Source organism: Otolemur garnettii, unplaced genomic scaffold (genome assembly GCF_000181295.1).
Source record: "Otolemur garnettii isolate 467f Iridium unplaced genomic scaffold, OtoGar3 scaffold00044, whole genome shotgun sequence".
Lineage (NCBI taxonomy): Eukaryota > Metazoa > Chordata > Mammalia > Primates > Galagidae > Otolemur > Otolemur garnettii.
The window spans coordinates 572,445-582,649 of NW_003852439.1; the positions used below are offsets into that span (position 1 = coordinate 572,445).

The following is a 10,205-nucleotide window of genomic DNA, read 5'->3' on the forward strand; positions in this document are numbered from 1 at the left end:
AATGCACCATAGGTGTGGTCCCACAAATTACCCTCCCTCTACCCATCCTCCTCCCTCCCCTACTCTCCCTCTGCTCTTTCCTCTTCTTCTTGGGCTATAGTTGGGGTATAGCTTTCATATGAAAGCTATAAATTGATTTCATAGTAACACTGAGTACATTAGATACTTTTTCTTCCATTTTTGAGATACTTTGCTAAGAAGAATATGTTCCAGCTCCATTCATGCAAATATGAAAGAGGTAAAGTCTCCATCTTTTTTAAGGCTGCATAATATTCCACGGTGTACATATAACAGTATTTATTTATTTATTTTTGGAGTTTTTCTCTGGGGCTGGGCTTGAACCTACCACCTCCAGCATATGGGGCCAGTGCCCTACTCTCTTGAGCCACAGGCACCACCAGATACCACAATTTATTAATCCATTCATGGGTTGATGGGCACTTGGGCTTCTTCCATGACTTAGCAATTATGAATTGGGCTGTAATAAACATTGGTACAAATATCTGTTATGATGTGATTTTTGGTCTTCTGGATATGTACCTAGTAGAGGAATTGAAGGATCAAATAGAAAGTTTATTTTTAGATTCCTAAGTGATCTCCAAACATTTTTCCAAAAGGAACATATTAGCTTGCATTCCCACCAGCAGTGCAGAAGTGTTCCCTTTTCTCCACATCTAAAAATATGGAATGCTTCACAAATTTGTATGTCATCCTTGCACAGGGGCCATGCTAATCTTCTCTGTATTGTTCCAATTTTAGTATATGTTCTACTGAAGCAAGCATCTTCATTCAGATATTATTCAATTCACTGGAGTTCAATCACTGAAGGAATAGAAGCCTAAAGGTCCAACCAGACCTCTCAGGAGACATGCTGACCTTCCAAGCAGTATCCCTTGGTCACAAAGGTGCTTTCCTGGGGGTGTTGGAATGGCCCAACTCACCTCAAAGGTGAATGCCTAGCACAGCAGGTGCACCAGAGCTGGCCATGTGGTGGGACCCTAGGCTATGGCACTTCTACAATGGCAGCACCCTGCCAGCAGTGGAACCAATAAGTGTTCCATCCCTTTCTAGTGGTTCAATCACAGCATCTGGGTGCTGTTAATGTTCACTCACTTCCTAGAGCCAAGCCAAAGCAGCTCTGGCCAGCACCCAAGTCCAAAAATAACTGGAGGTCAGGTCTTCCTCACCTCCAGCCCTCTATCAGAGAGCCAGTCACCTTGTACCCACACCCAGGCACTTACCTTCTGTGATAATCTTCCACTGCTCCTGACCTCCTGGCTGATTCCTGGCATCTCTTGCTGTTTCACTGTGCCCCTGGAGCAATATTTTGGGGGCAGGACACTCTAGACATGTCCTGAAGTCGTCTTCCCAACGTCACTGTGACTGGCTGTTGAGATGTCTCTAGTGCATCATCTTGCTACATCTGCTAATTATACTAATTTATGAATGCTAAACCAACCTTATATTTTTGAGACAAACCCAATTTAGTTAATATATATTGTCAATTTTATTATGTGTTTAATTTGATTTGCTAAAATTTTGTTAGTAATTTTTTTGATATAATGAGAAAATCATTGTTACATTTATGTTCATGAGATATACTGGTTTTTGACTTCCTCTTCTGTAATACTTTTGTCTGGTTTTGCTATCAAGGTAATAATGACTTGAAAGAATAAATTGTTAAGCAATCTCTTCTCTGGAATTTCTTGAAAATTTTTCTATAGAATTGATTTTATTTCTTCCTTAAATATTTGGTAGAATTCACCAGTAAAGTCCTGATTTTTCATTGTGAGACATTTTAAACCTGTTTTGAATTTTTTAAATAGACAAATAACTTGTCACATTATTTCTTCTTAAGTTTTGATAGCTTGTCTTTTAAAAAAATTGTTCATCTAAATTGTCAATTTGGCATAAAGTTTCATCTAAATTGACAATCTGGCATAAAATTATTTTTAGTTTTTTTTTTTTTAAATATCTATCAAATCTGTAGCAAGTCACCTGTCTCCTCAATTTATAATTTGTGTCTTCTCTCCTTTTTCTCCTAATAAGACTGGCTATCAGCTTATTAGTTGTATTGATCTTCTTAAAGGATAGGCTTTTAGTTTCATATTTTTGCTACTTTTTTTTACTTTCTATTTTGTTGGTTTCTATTTTGATAATAACTATTTCCCTCCTTCTACTTACTTTGGAGTCACTATGCTCTTCGATTCCAGCTTTTTAAGGTGGAGCCAAAGGTCAAAGATTTAAACACTTTATTTTATTCTAAAATTGAGTTCTATAAAATTTCCCCTAACATTCTTTAATGATATTCTAAACATTTTGATATCTTATAGGTTTTCATTCAGTGCAAAATACTCTCCAACTTCCTTTTTATTTCCTTGTTGATCCATGGATTATTTTAAAGTTTGTTATTTAGTTTCCTGGCATTTAGAGCTCATACTATTTTTAATTTATAAGTCAAATTTGATCAGATAAATTCTTTGAATGATTTGAATCCTTTCAAATTTGTTTTGACTTTTCAAAAATATTTCTCTATAAAGCATTAGAACATAATTTTAATTATAAATATTTCTAGGTATATTTTTTATTTTATTATGGTAAAAATCTTATGTTTTGTGAATATATTTTTCTCACATTTCCTCACTAGTTATCCATAATTTGTAGAAATGTTTTATTGATTTGAACACATAGATCCCTTTCCCAAGTAACATTACTGACCTCTCTTATTACTCCTAAACATTTGTGAGTGTGTACACATCTATGCATATGCACACACAAATATACATACACATAAGCACATATATTGTTGTATTTTCTGGATGAATTAATATACCATATAAGATATTGACCTTTATTCTATGTTTTTCCATGGAATATTTACTGCTCACTGATTATATACCCTCCACACTCATGCATTTTGCAGGACTTTTAAAGGGGCCATGTGATTATTTCAAAGCAGAGGAAATGAGAAGTACTCTCTCTTCTGGGCATATATTTTTAAATGATTTGTCCTTGACTTTGAAGATTCTCTCCTTGATGAAGTTTGCTACTGATGTCTATGGCATTGTTGACTTACGTATTGTATCTTTAGTTTGAGAATTTCTGTTTAGTTCTTTTCTATGATATGTTAAGTTCCTTTTTTTAACTTCTTATTTTGATCATGCATTGTTTTCCTGAGTTGTCTACCTCAATTTTCTTATAGCATGGAATTTTCTTTTCTTTTTTTTCTTTCTTTATTTTTTTGAGACCAAGAGTCTCACTCAATTGTCCTTAGTGGAGTGCCATGGCAATATCATACCTCACAGCAACCTCAAATTCTTGGGCTCAGGTGATCCTCTTCCCTCAGCCTCCCCAGTAACCAGGACTATAGGTGCCTCTTACAGTGCCTGGTTAGTTTTTCTATTTTTATTTATTTATTTATTTTTCTTATTTGGGATTCATTGAGGGTACAAAGAGTTAGGTTATACAGATTGCATTTGTTAGGTAAAGACCCTCTTATAATCGTGTCCTGCCCCAAACAGGTGTGTCATACACTGTGACTCCTAATTTTTCTATTTTAATAGAGACAGGATCTCACTCTTTCTCAGGCTGGTTTCAAATTCCTGAGCTCAGTAATCCACCCACATTGGCATCCCAGAGTGCAAGATTTACAGGTATGAGCCACCACACGCAGCCAGAATTTTCTTAAAATAATTATTTTGTATTCTTTATCAGGAAAATTGTGATACTTTACTATCTTTACTTCTTTGAGGTTAGTTATTAGAAAATTATGTTCCTTTGGTGGTGTCATGTTTCCTTCATTTTCTATGTTTCTTGTAGACTTGCATTAATGTTTGCACATTTCGAGGAAACATTTACCTATTCCAGACTTTATGGACTGGCTTTGGTGAGGAAATATCTCCACCTACTGACAAGTACCATGATGCTAGCTGTTTAGGGTATGGTAACTCGGGCCCTTGGGAGTGTACAGCAGCATAGTCCTTGTGTATAACTTCTTTAGCAGACAACAGAGTGGAAGTGGCATCTCTGGCCCTGGGGTGGTACACCAGTACCTCCTTCTCTAAGGAGGCACAAAGGTATCTCTTTCTCTGAAGTCACAGTTATAGCTCCTTCTCCTGGGAGGGGGGTCAGGCACAGTAGTATGGCCTCTGAGCTTATCTACCAGCATCAGCATCAACTGCTGGGTGTCCTTGTTGGCAAAGCTGTGATTGCGACAGTGATAGGAGCTATTGGGATCTTCCTGCTCTCCTTTTCCCCATTGTGGAAGGCCACACCAAGGAGATCCCACCTGGCACCAGGCTGTGCCAGACTGAGGGAAGGAGTGATGTAGATAACATACTTCCTATACTTTTTGATGCTGGCACCCTTGTTTACATGTTTCTCTGGATTACTGCAAGTTATTCATTGGATAGTAGCGCTTTCCCATAGCTAGTTTTGTTGGCATATACATATATGTTTATTCTTTATTTTTATTGTTTTTGTGGGAGAAGGATGAGTGTTTTGGCTTCATTCTCCAAAATGTTTTCACTATTTATTACAAATAAAGATGTGTGTGAATGTTTGTGGTGGTGGTGTATGAATGTGTGTGGAATATGTATGTGTTTGTGTATGTACACATATTAACGTGTACAAAGAGAATAAAAGAAAAATTAAGTTGACAAATTATATTATCCAAGTCTTTTATTTCCTTATTAAGATTTTGATTGCCTCATCTTCAGTTTCTGTGAGACTGAATTAAAGGTTCTCACACTACTATGAATTTACATTTTTTTCTTGATGTTGTATAAATTTTTGCTTCATTTATTTAGAAATAAGTTTCACAAATTTTACAGTTTCTGGTGGACTGTTCATTTTAACTGTATAAAAATTTCACCTCAAATTGTATAACAATTTACTAAAAAGGAAGAACAAACAAGAAAGATCATAGTACTAGTAAAATACAATATTTTTTCAGGAAAATATAATGATAGCATTTAAGGAAAATTTTGCAGTCTAATAAGCTAATGATCACTAATAAAAAATAAATTATTATAAAATACAATACAAATATTCATATATAATAAGAGAGAACTGTTGTATAATTTTTGAAAAGAAATATCAATATGGGATATATTTTAGCTAATGTAGAATTTCCATAATAGTGGAAGGTATAGGTAGGAAATATAGGTATAGATAGGTATAGGAAATTCTGGAAAGAGACGTTAGTTTATCTAAGAATCATGAAGAAAGTATTTCAAACAAATAGTATTGAGATAACTGTCAAACCAGTTGGGGGAAAATGTTCAAATCAATCCCTGATCTCATGTAACAAAATTAATTTTACCGAGGTAAAAGAAAAATAATGCTAAAAGAAAATAAAAGCACTTATCCAATTTTCAGATTAGAAAATTGTCCTTCATGTAAACAAGAAAACAAATAGCAAACTATTGATATATTTTAATATATAATAGTTTTAGATTTCTGTAATAAGAATGAACACATAAATGAAAAGCCAAGCACATAAAAAGTCATTTCAAGAATTAATTCTCTTCCTTAATATGTATATACAGAAAACTTAAAACCCTCAAGAAAAATCCCTAAAACTATTAACTATCAGTCCTGTGGGGCTTTAGAGAATTGTATAAATTTCTCTTAGATAACAGTGTCTATCTCTGCCTGTTTCTTCATCTGTAAAATGGAAATTATAATAGAACCTCTTTGATAGTAAGGATTGTACTGATTAGATACCAATATAGAAAGCATTCATAATGATATCCAATATGTAGAAGAAATCTTAACAAATGCTAATTCTTAACCAGTTCTATAATGTCTCTTATGAGTCAGTCTCATCACTACCGTAATGGTACCTTTTATTGGTGACCCTCTATGACCTAGGCATTATACCTTATCTGGCATCAACCTTATTATTAACAACGTTAAAAGAAATTAAACTGAATTTTGGAGATGTTAAATGAATTGTATAAAGTCAAGTAATTAGCATGTAATATAGTCACGATACAAACCTAAATTTATCCGATACTGGTGCCCCTGCTATTTCCACTAAGCTATGAATATTTGAGCATTAGTTAGTGAAAACACTAGTTTTCTACAATGTGGAGCCAATACATGACAATAACAAAAATACGTTTCCTAAGGAAATTAATCTTTCCTTCAAGTCTTAAAGATAACATTTTTAATTGATCAAGGAGAGAGACAGAGCCATATTAGCTTCCCTTGGCTGTTTTACTTCCTATGCAAATTAATCAAGCAGCATTCTGATTACATGATATACAGAGGGTATGTTACATTTATTTTGTTAGCCTGGCCGTTACTACTCTGTACAGGCAGAGGCTGACAAAACTGTTTCTAAAACTGAAAGAATTCAGTGTAGACCATAGAAATTACTTTGTAAAGACTTTGACAGCTAATTAGCTTCTCTTAGCAATATGTTGAATTCTTTGGGTACCTTCTCCTTGAACTTTCACACACTATAAGGTAGAATATAAAGCATAGACAAGTTAAAAAGATTACAGTGCCATGATTAGATCAAAATTTTACAGTTATCCCCAGTAAAACCTCCAACCGAAACCAAGGACATTTTCTATTACCCTATAATTTGTCTATGCTCTAGGGTGGCCAATCCTACTTTCTCTCCCTTTGTAAGGTACCCAAATCCCAAAAGGTACCCATCCAAAAAGCTTCACATATAATCATCCTGTTTAATATATGTATTCTCTTTGTAGTCAACACCTAGACTTGGTTGTTTTCTGAAGTTTCAGAGCTCCAGGGTTTGTACTTAACATTCTGTCTCACCAGCCTATCTCATGAGCTCCCTGAAATGCTGTCTCACTCTAGTCTCACAACTATCAGCAGTATTAGCCCACAAGGGGAGTAAAGGTACACAAATTACTTTGTCTTGGATTCATAGATTAGCATATCTAACAATATAATGTCATTTCTTCATTACATATAGGGTGGGAATTCCTTTCAGAATAAAATATAATTTTAGGGCAGGAGTTTCTCTTTGCCTCTCCTTCTCATGCATCATTACTTACTTTAAGAAAACTTCTTCCATGGTAGTGATAGACACACCAAAGCCAGCAATGTCTAGTTCTTTCTGTCTTTTTTCCAGTTCAATAAACAGGGCTTCAAACCTAGAAAAAGTAGAAGAGGAGAAACAGTTGTAGTAAAACAGATTATTTTCATATTTGTACATTTTTGGTCCCAACTAACTTGGGGGAAAATATTTAGCTCATTTTTTACTATCATTCTTTTAGAATAGTTTCCATACCTTGATAAATCAGAGATATAGCAGATATGAAAAGGAAAAACACCTAGCAAATTGCTAGGTCAAAGGACTTCCTGGTTTTCTGCTAAAATTACAAATTGACTTTTATGTATGTTAACATTCATAGATAGTTAAGATTTGATTTATATAAAATATGCTATGGTTCCTATGAAACAATGAGTTAAACAGAAAAAAATTTTGAGTTAATAAGAAACAGAAGACACTCAAAGTATAAAATGAAGTAAGAACAACTGAAGTTAGGGCCTGGTAGAAAATTGCACATCCAATCAACTGAGGAAGTTTTGTGCAGTATTACACAGATGTGATAGGGTGGTATGAAGGCTTTTGAAGAATAGTTTTTCTGATATTTCTTGCTATCTTATATTTCTCATATTTAGAAGATTACCTACTCCAGAAACATATTCAGTTCTTAAACTTATCTCTCCTCTTATATATTCTCTCTAAAAGATAAATACAGCCGCAGAAGAGGGTCAGAAACTCTGCATTTTGAAAATCTCTATCAAAATTTTACCTATATTTTGAGTCAAAATTGGATCTAATACACTCTACCTCATAATAAGGGAGAAAGGCAAGTTTTGTAACATTATTCTGATATGTTTATGAAGATAATAATGAATGTGTGCTTGTATATTTCAGTATACACATGGGAAGATCTTCAATAATATAGAACAATAAAGTGATTATCTCTGTGATAAGAATATGGGATCCTTTTGTTTTATGATTAATTTATCACAGTAATAAAAAAAAATCTTTGTAGTGCTTGTGTTTCTGTGTACATACATAGGCTAAACAGTAAGCTCTAGCCTCCTCAGGGCTTCAGAAACTAGAAAATACAGACCAAAAATTACAATGAATCACTCAAGCATTATTATTATAATTATCATTTTCTATTCATAATTATGACAAAATAAACCTTTAAACCTTTAAAGAAGAAAGTTAAAGTAATACTACCACCTAAACACCACTCTCCAAAATGTGATGTACTACTATTTTACTCTATTAAAGTCTATTCATATTCCATCAAATGAATATTCTACAAAGTGAGACTTTCTTATCATTTTATGTACAGTTTATTTTTATAAACCATACTAATTTCAATTTTTTTTATGAATTTCCCTAGATATTGTCTTAATATAATTTTGCTACTGAAATCACTGGGTCAAAGTATGTGAATATCTTCAAGACTTCTTCACCACTAGTAAACAAAAAAGCAATTTCACAAAACCATCAATGATTGCCATTATTTAATATTTAAAATTTTTCTAAGTGTGATAAACAAAAATTATTTCAAATGACATCTAGCTTAACCTTACTTTTCTAATACTAGGGATTTTGATAAATGTCTATATATATTGACAATTTACATGTATTGTTTATAAAAAATTACTTTAGAAACATCTATTATCTTCATAAAAAGTTTAATTGTACATTTAGAAACTACAGGTAAAATCATGAAAATGCCACAATGATGTTATGACATTTACAATGTCATAGAAAATAATGATACTGTAAGTATTTGTATATGAAAAGTACATTTTGCCAAACTGTAATGAATGAGTGTCTGCACCTGTTTTACCACTTTATTGTATTAATAAAACTGTGTAACTTTTTTTTTAATCAAAAATATGCCAGGGAGTAACATAAACAAGATGACAAAGTAGGAAGCCCTGGACTCTCTTTTCCCACGAAAACACTGATTTAATAATGATTCATAGACAAATGCTCCTGGGCCCTGAGGCAAAGCTGGTAGGGAGATTCAGGATATCCTCTCTGAGATTCCATCCCAAGAAACTTGCTATATGATCACAAAAAACCTCCTTATATCGGGTGGCACCTGTGGCTCAAAGGAGTAGGGCACTGGCCCCATATGCTGGAGGTGGTGGGTTCAAACCCAGCCCAGGCCAAAAACTGCAAAAAACAAACAAACAAACATTCTTATATCCCTGCTTCACCTAGTAGAGGGAAAGTTTTGGGTCCAGTGCTCTAGTTTCCTCAAGAGGGCTCCCCATAGGACTGGCTTCTGTTGTAACAATCTTGGCGCTATCGTGTGTCTCATACAATCAAGCTACCAGAGAGAGAATCCACAGTGACTTCAGCTTCAGATGTCATTGCTCCTCTTCCCTGCTCAGCACAGAGCTAATAGATGATAAATCTCAGCTCTGCATTTCCGTCTAGGGAGAAAATGAGTTCATTCATACACCTGCTGTTTAAACTTCTCAGTGACTACCAAAAGAATTAGTATCTTTCTCTATAGTCTTAATGTTATGAAGGATCTGGCATAGTCTATATGGCCAGGGAAGAAAGGAAATGAGACCTTAAGTTTCCAGATGTTATGCTTTTCCTCAATTCCCTCATACTCATCCACTCAGCTCAGAGTGAGGAAATAAAAACCACAGATTCCTGCTTCTGCTTGGTGAGGGAAAGAGATGGAAAAGGCCCCAGATATCTGTTTGGTAATATCCCTCTCTTGCATGAGGCCAGTGCCTGGAGGATTAGAAAACAGCCTCCTTTATCTAATGTGCAGATACCAACACAGTGTGTCAAAGAAAATTAAAAATTAGGCAAAGAAATTCTAAAAAAGGAATATAACTAATCTCCAGAAACTCACTGTAATGACATGGAGATAGACCATGTATGTGATGTGGAATTAAAAATGACTCTCATAATGTTATTGATATTAAGAGAAGAAAATCATGAATAAAGAGAGTTTCACAAAAGATACAGGCTACTCAATACTAATATGAAGCCAGCAGACAATCTAAGTAGGGGCCCTCAAACTTTTTAAACAGGGGGCCAGTTCACTGTCCCTCAGACTATTGGAAGGCTGGACTGTGGGCCCTAGAACAAGTTGGCTGCTAAGCAGGACAGGCAGTGGTGGCAAAAACACCCGGCGGGGCGGATAAATGTCCTAGGTGAG

At 34.5% G+C, this 10,205-nt stretch overlaps 1 non-coding gene across 1 annotated transcript; it reads right to left on the reverse strand.

Moving 5' to 3' along the window:
* Positions 1-676: 676 nt before the first annotated feature.
* On the reverse strand, positions 677-781 carry LOC111725612. The gene has a single exon (XR_002773639.1). It is a non-coding gene; the product is annotated as a U6 spliceosomal RNA (small nuclear RNA).
* Between the last annotated feature and the right edge of the window lie 9,424 nt (positions 782-10,205).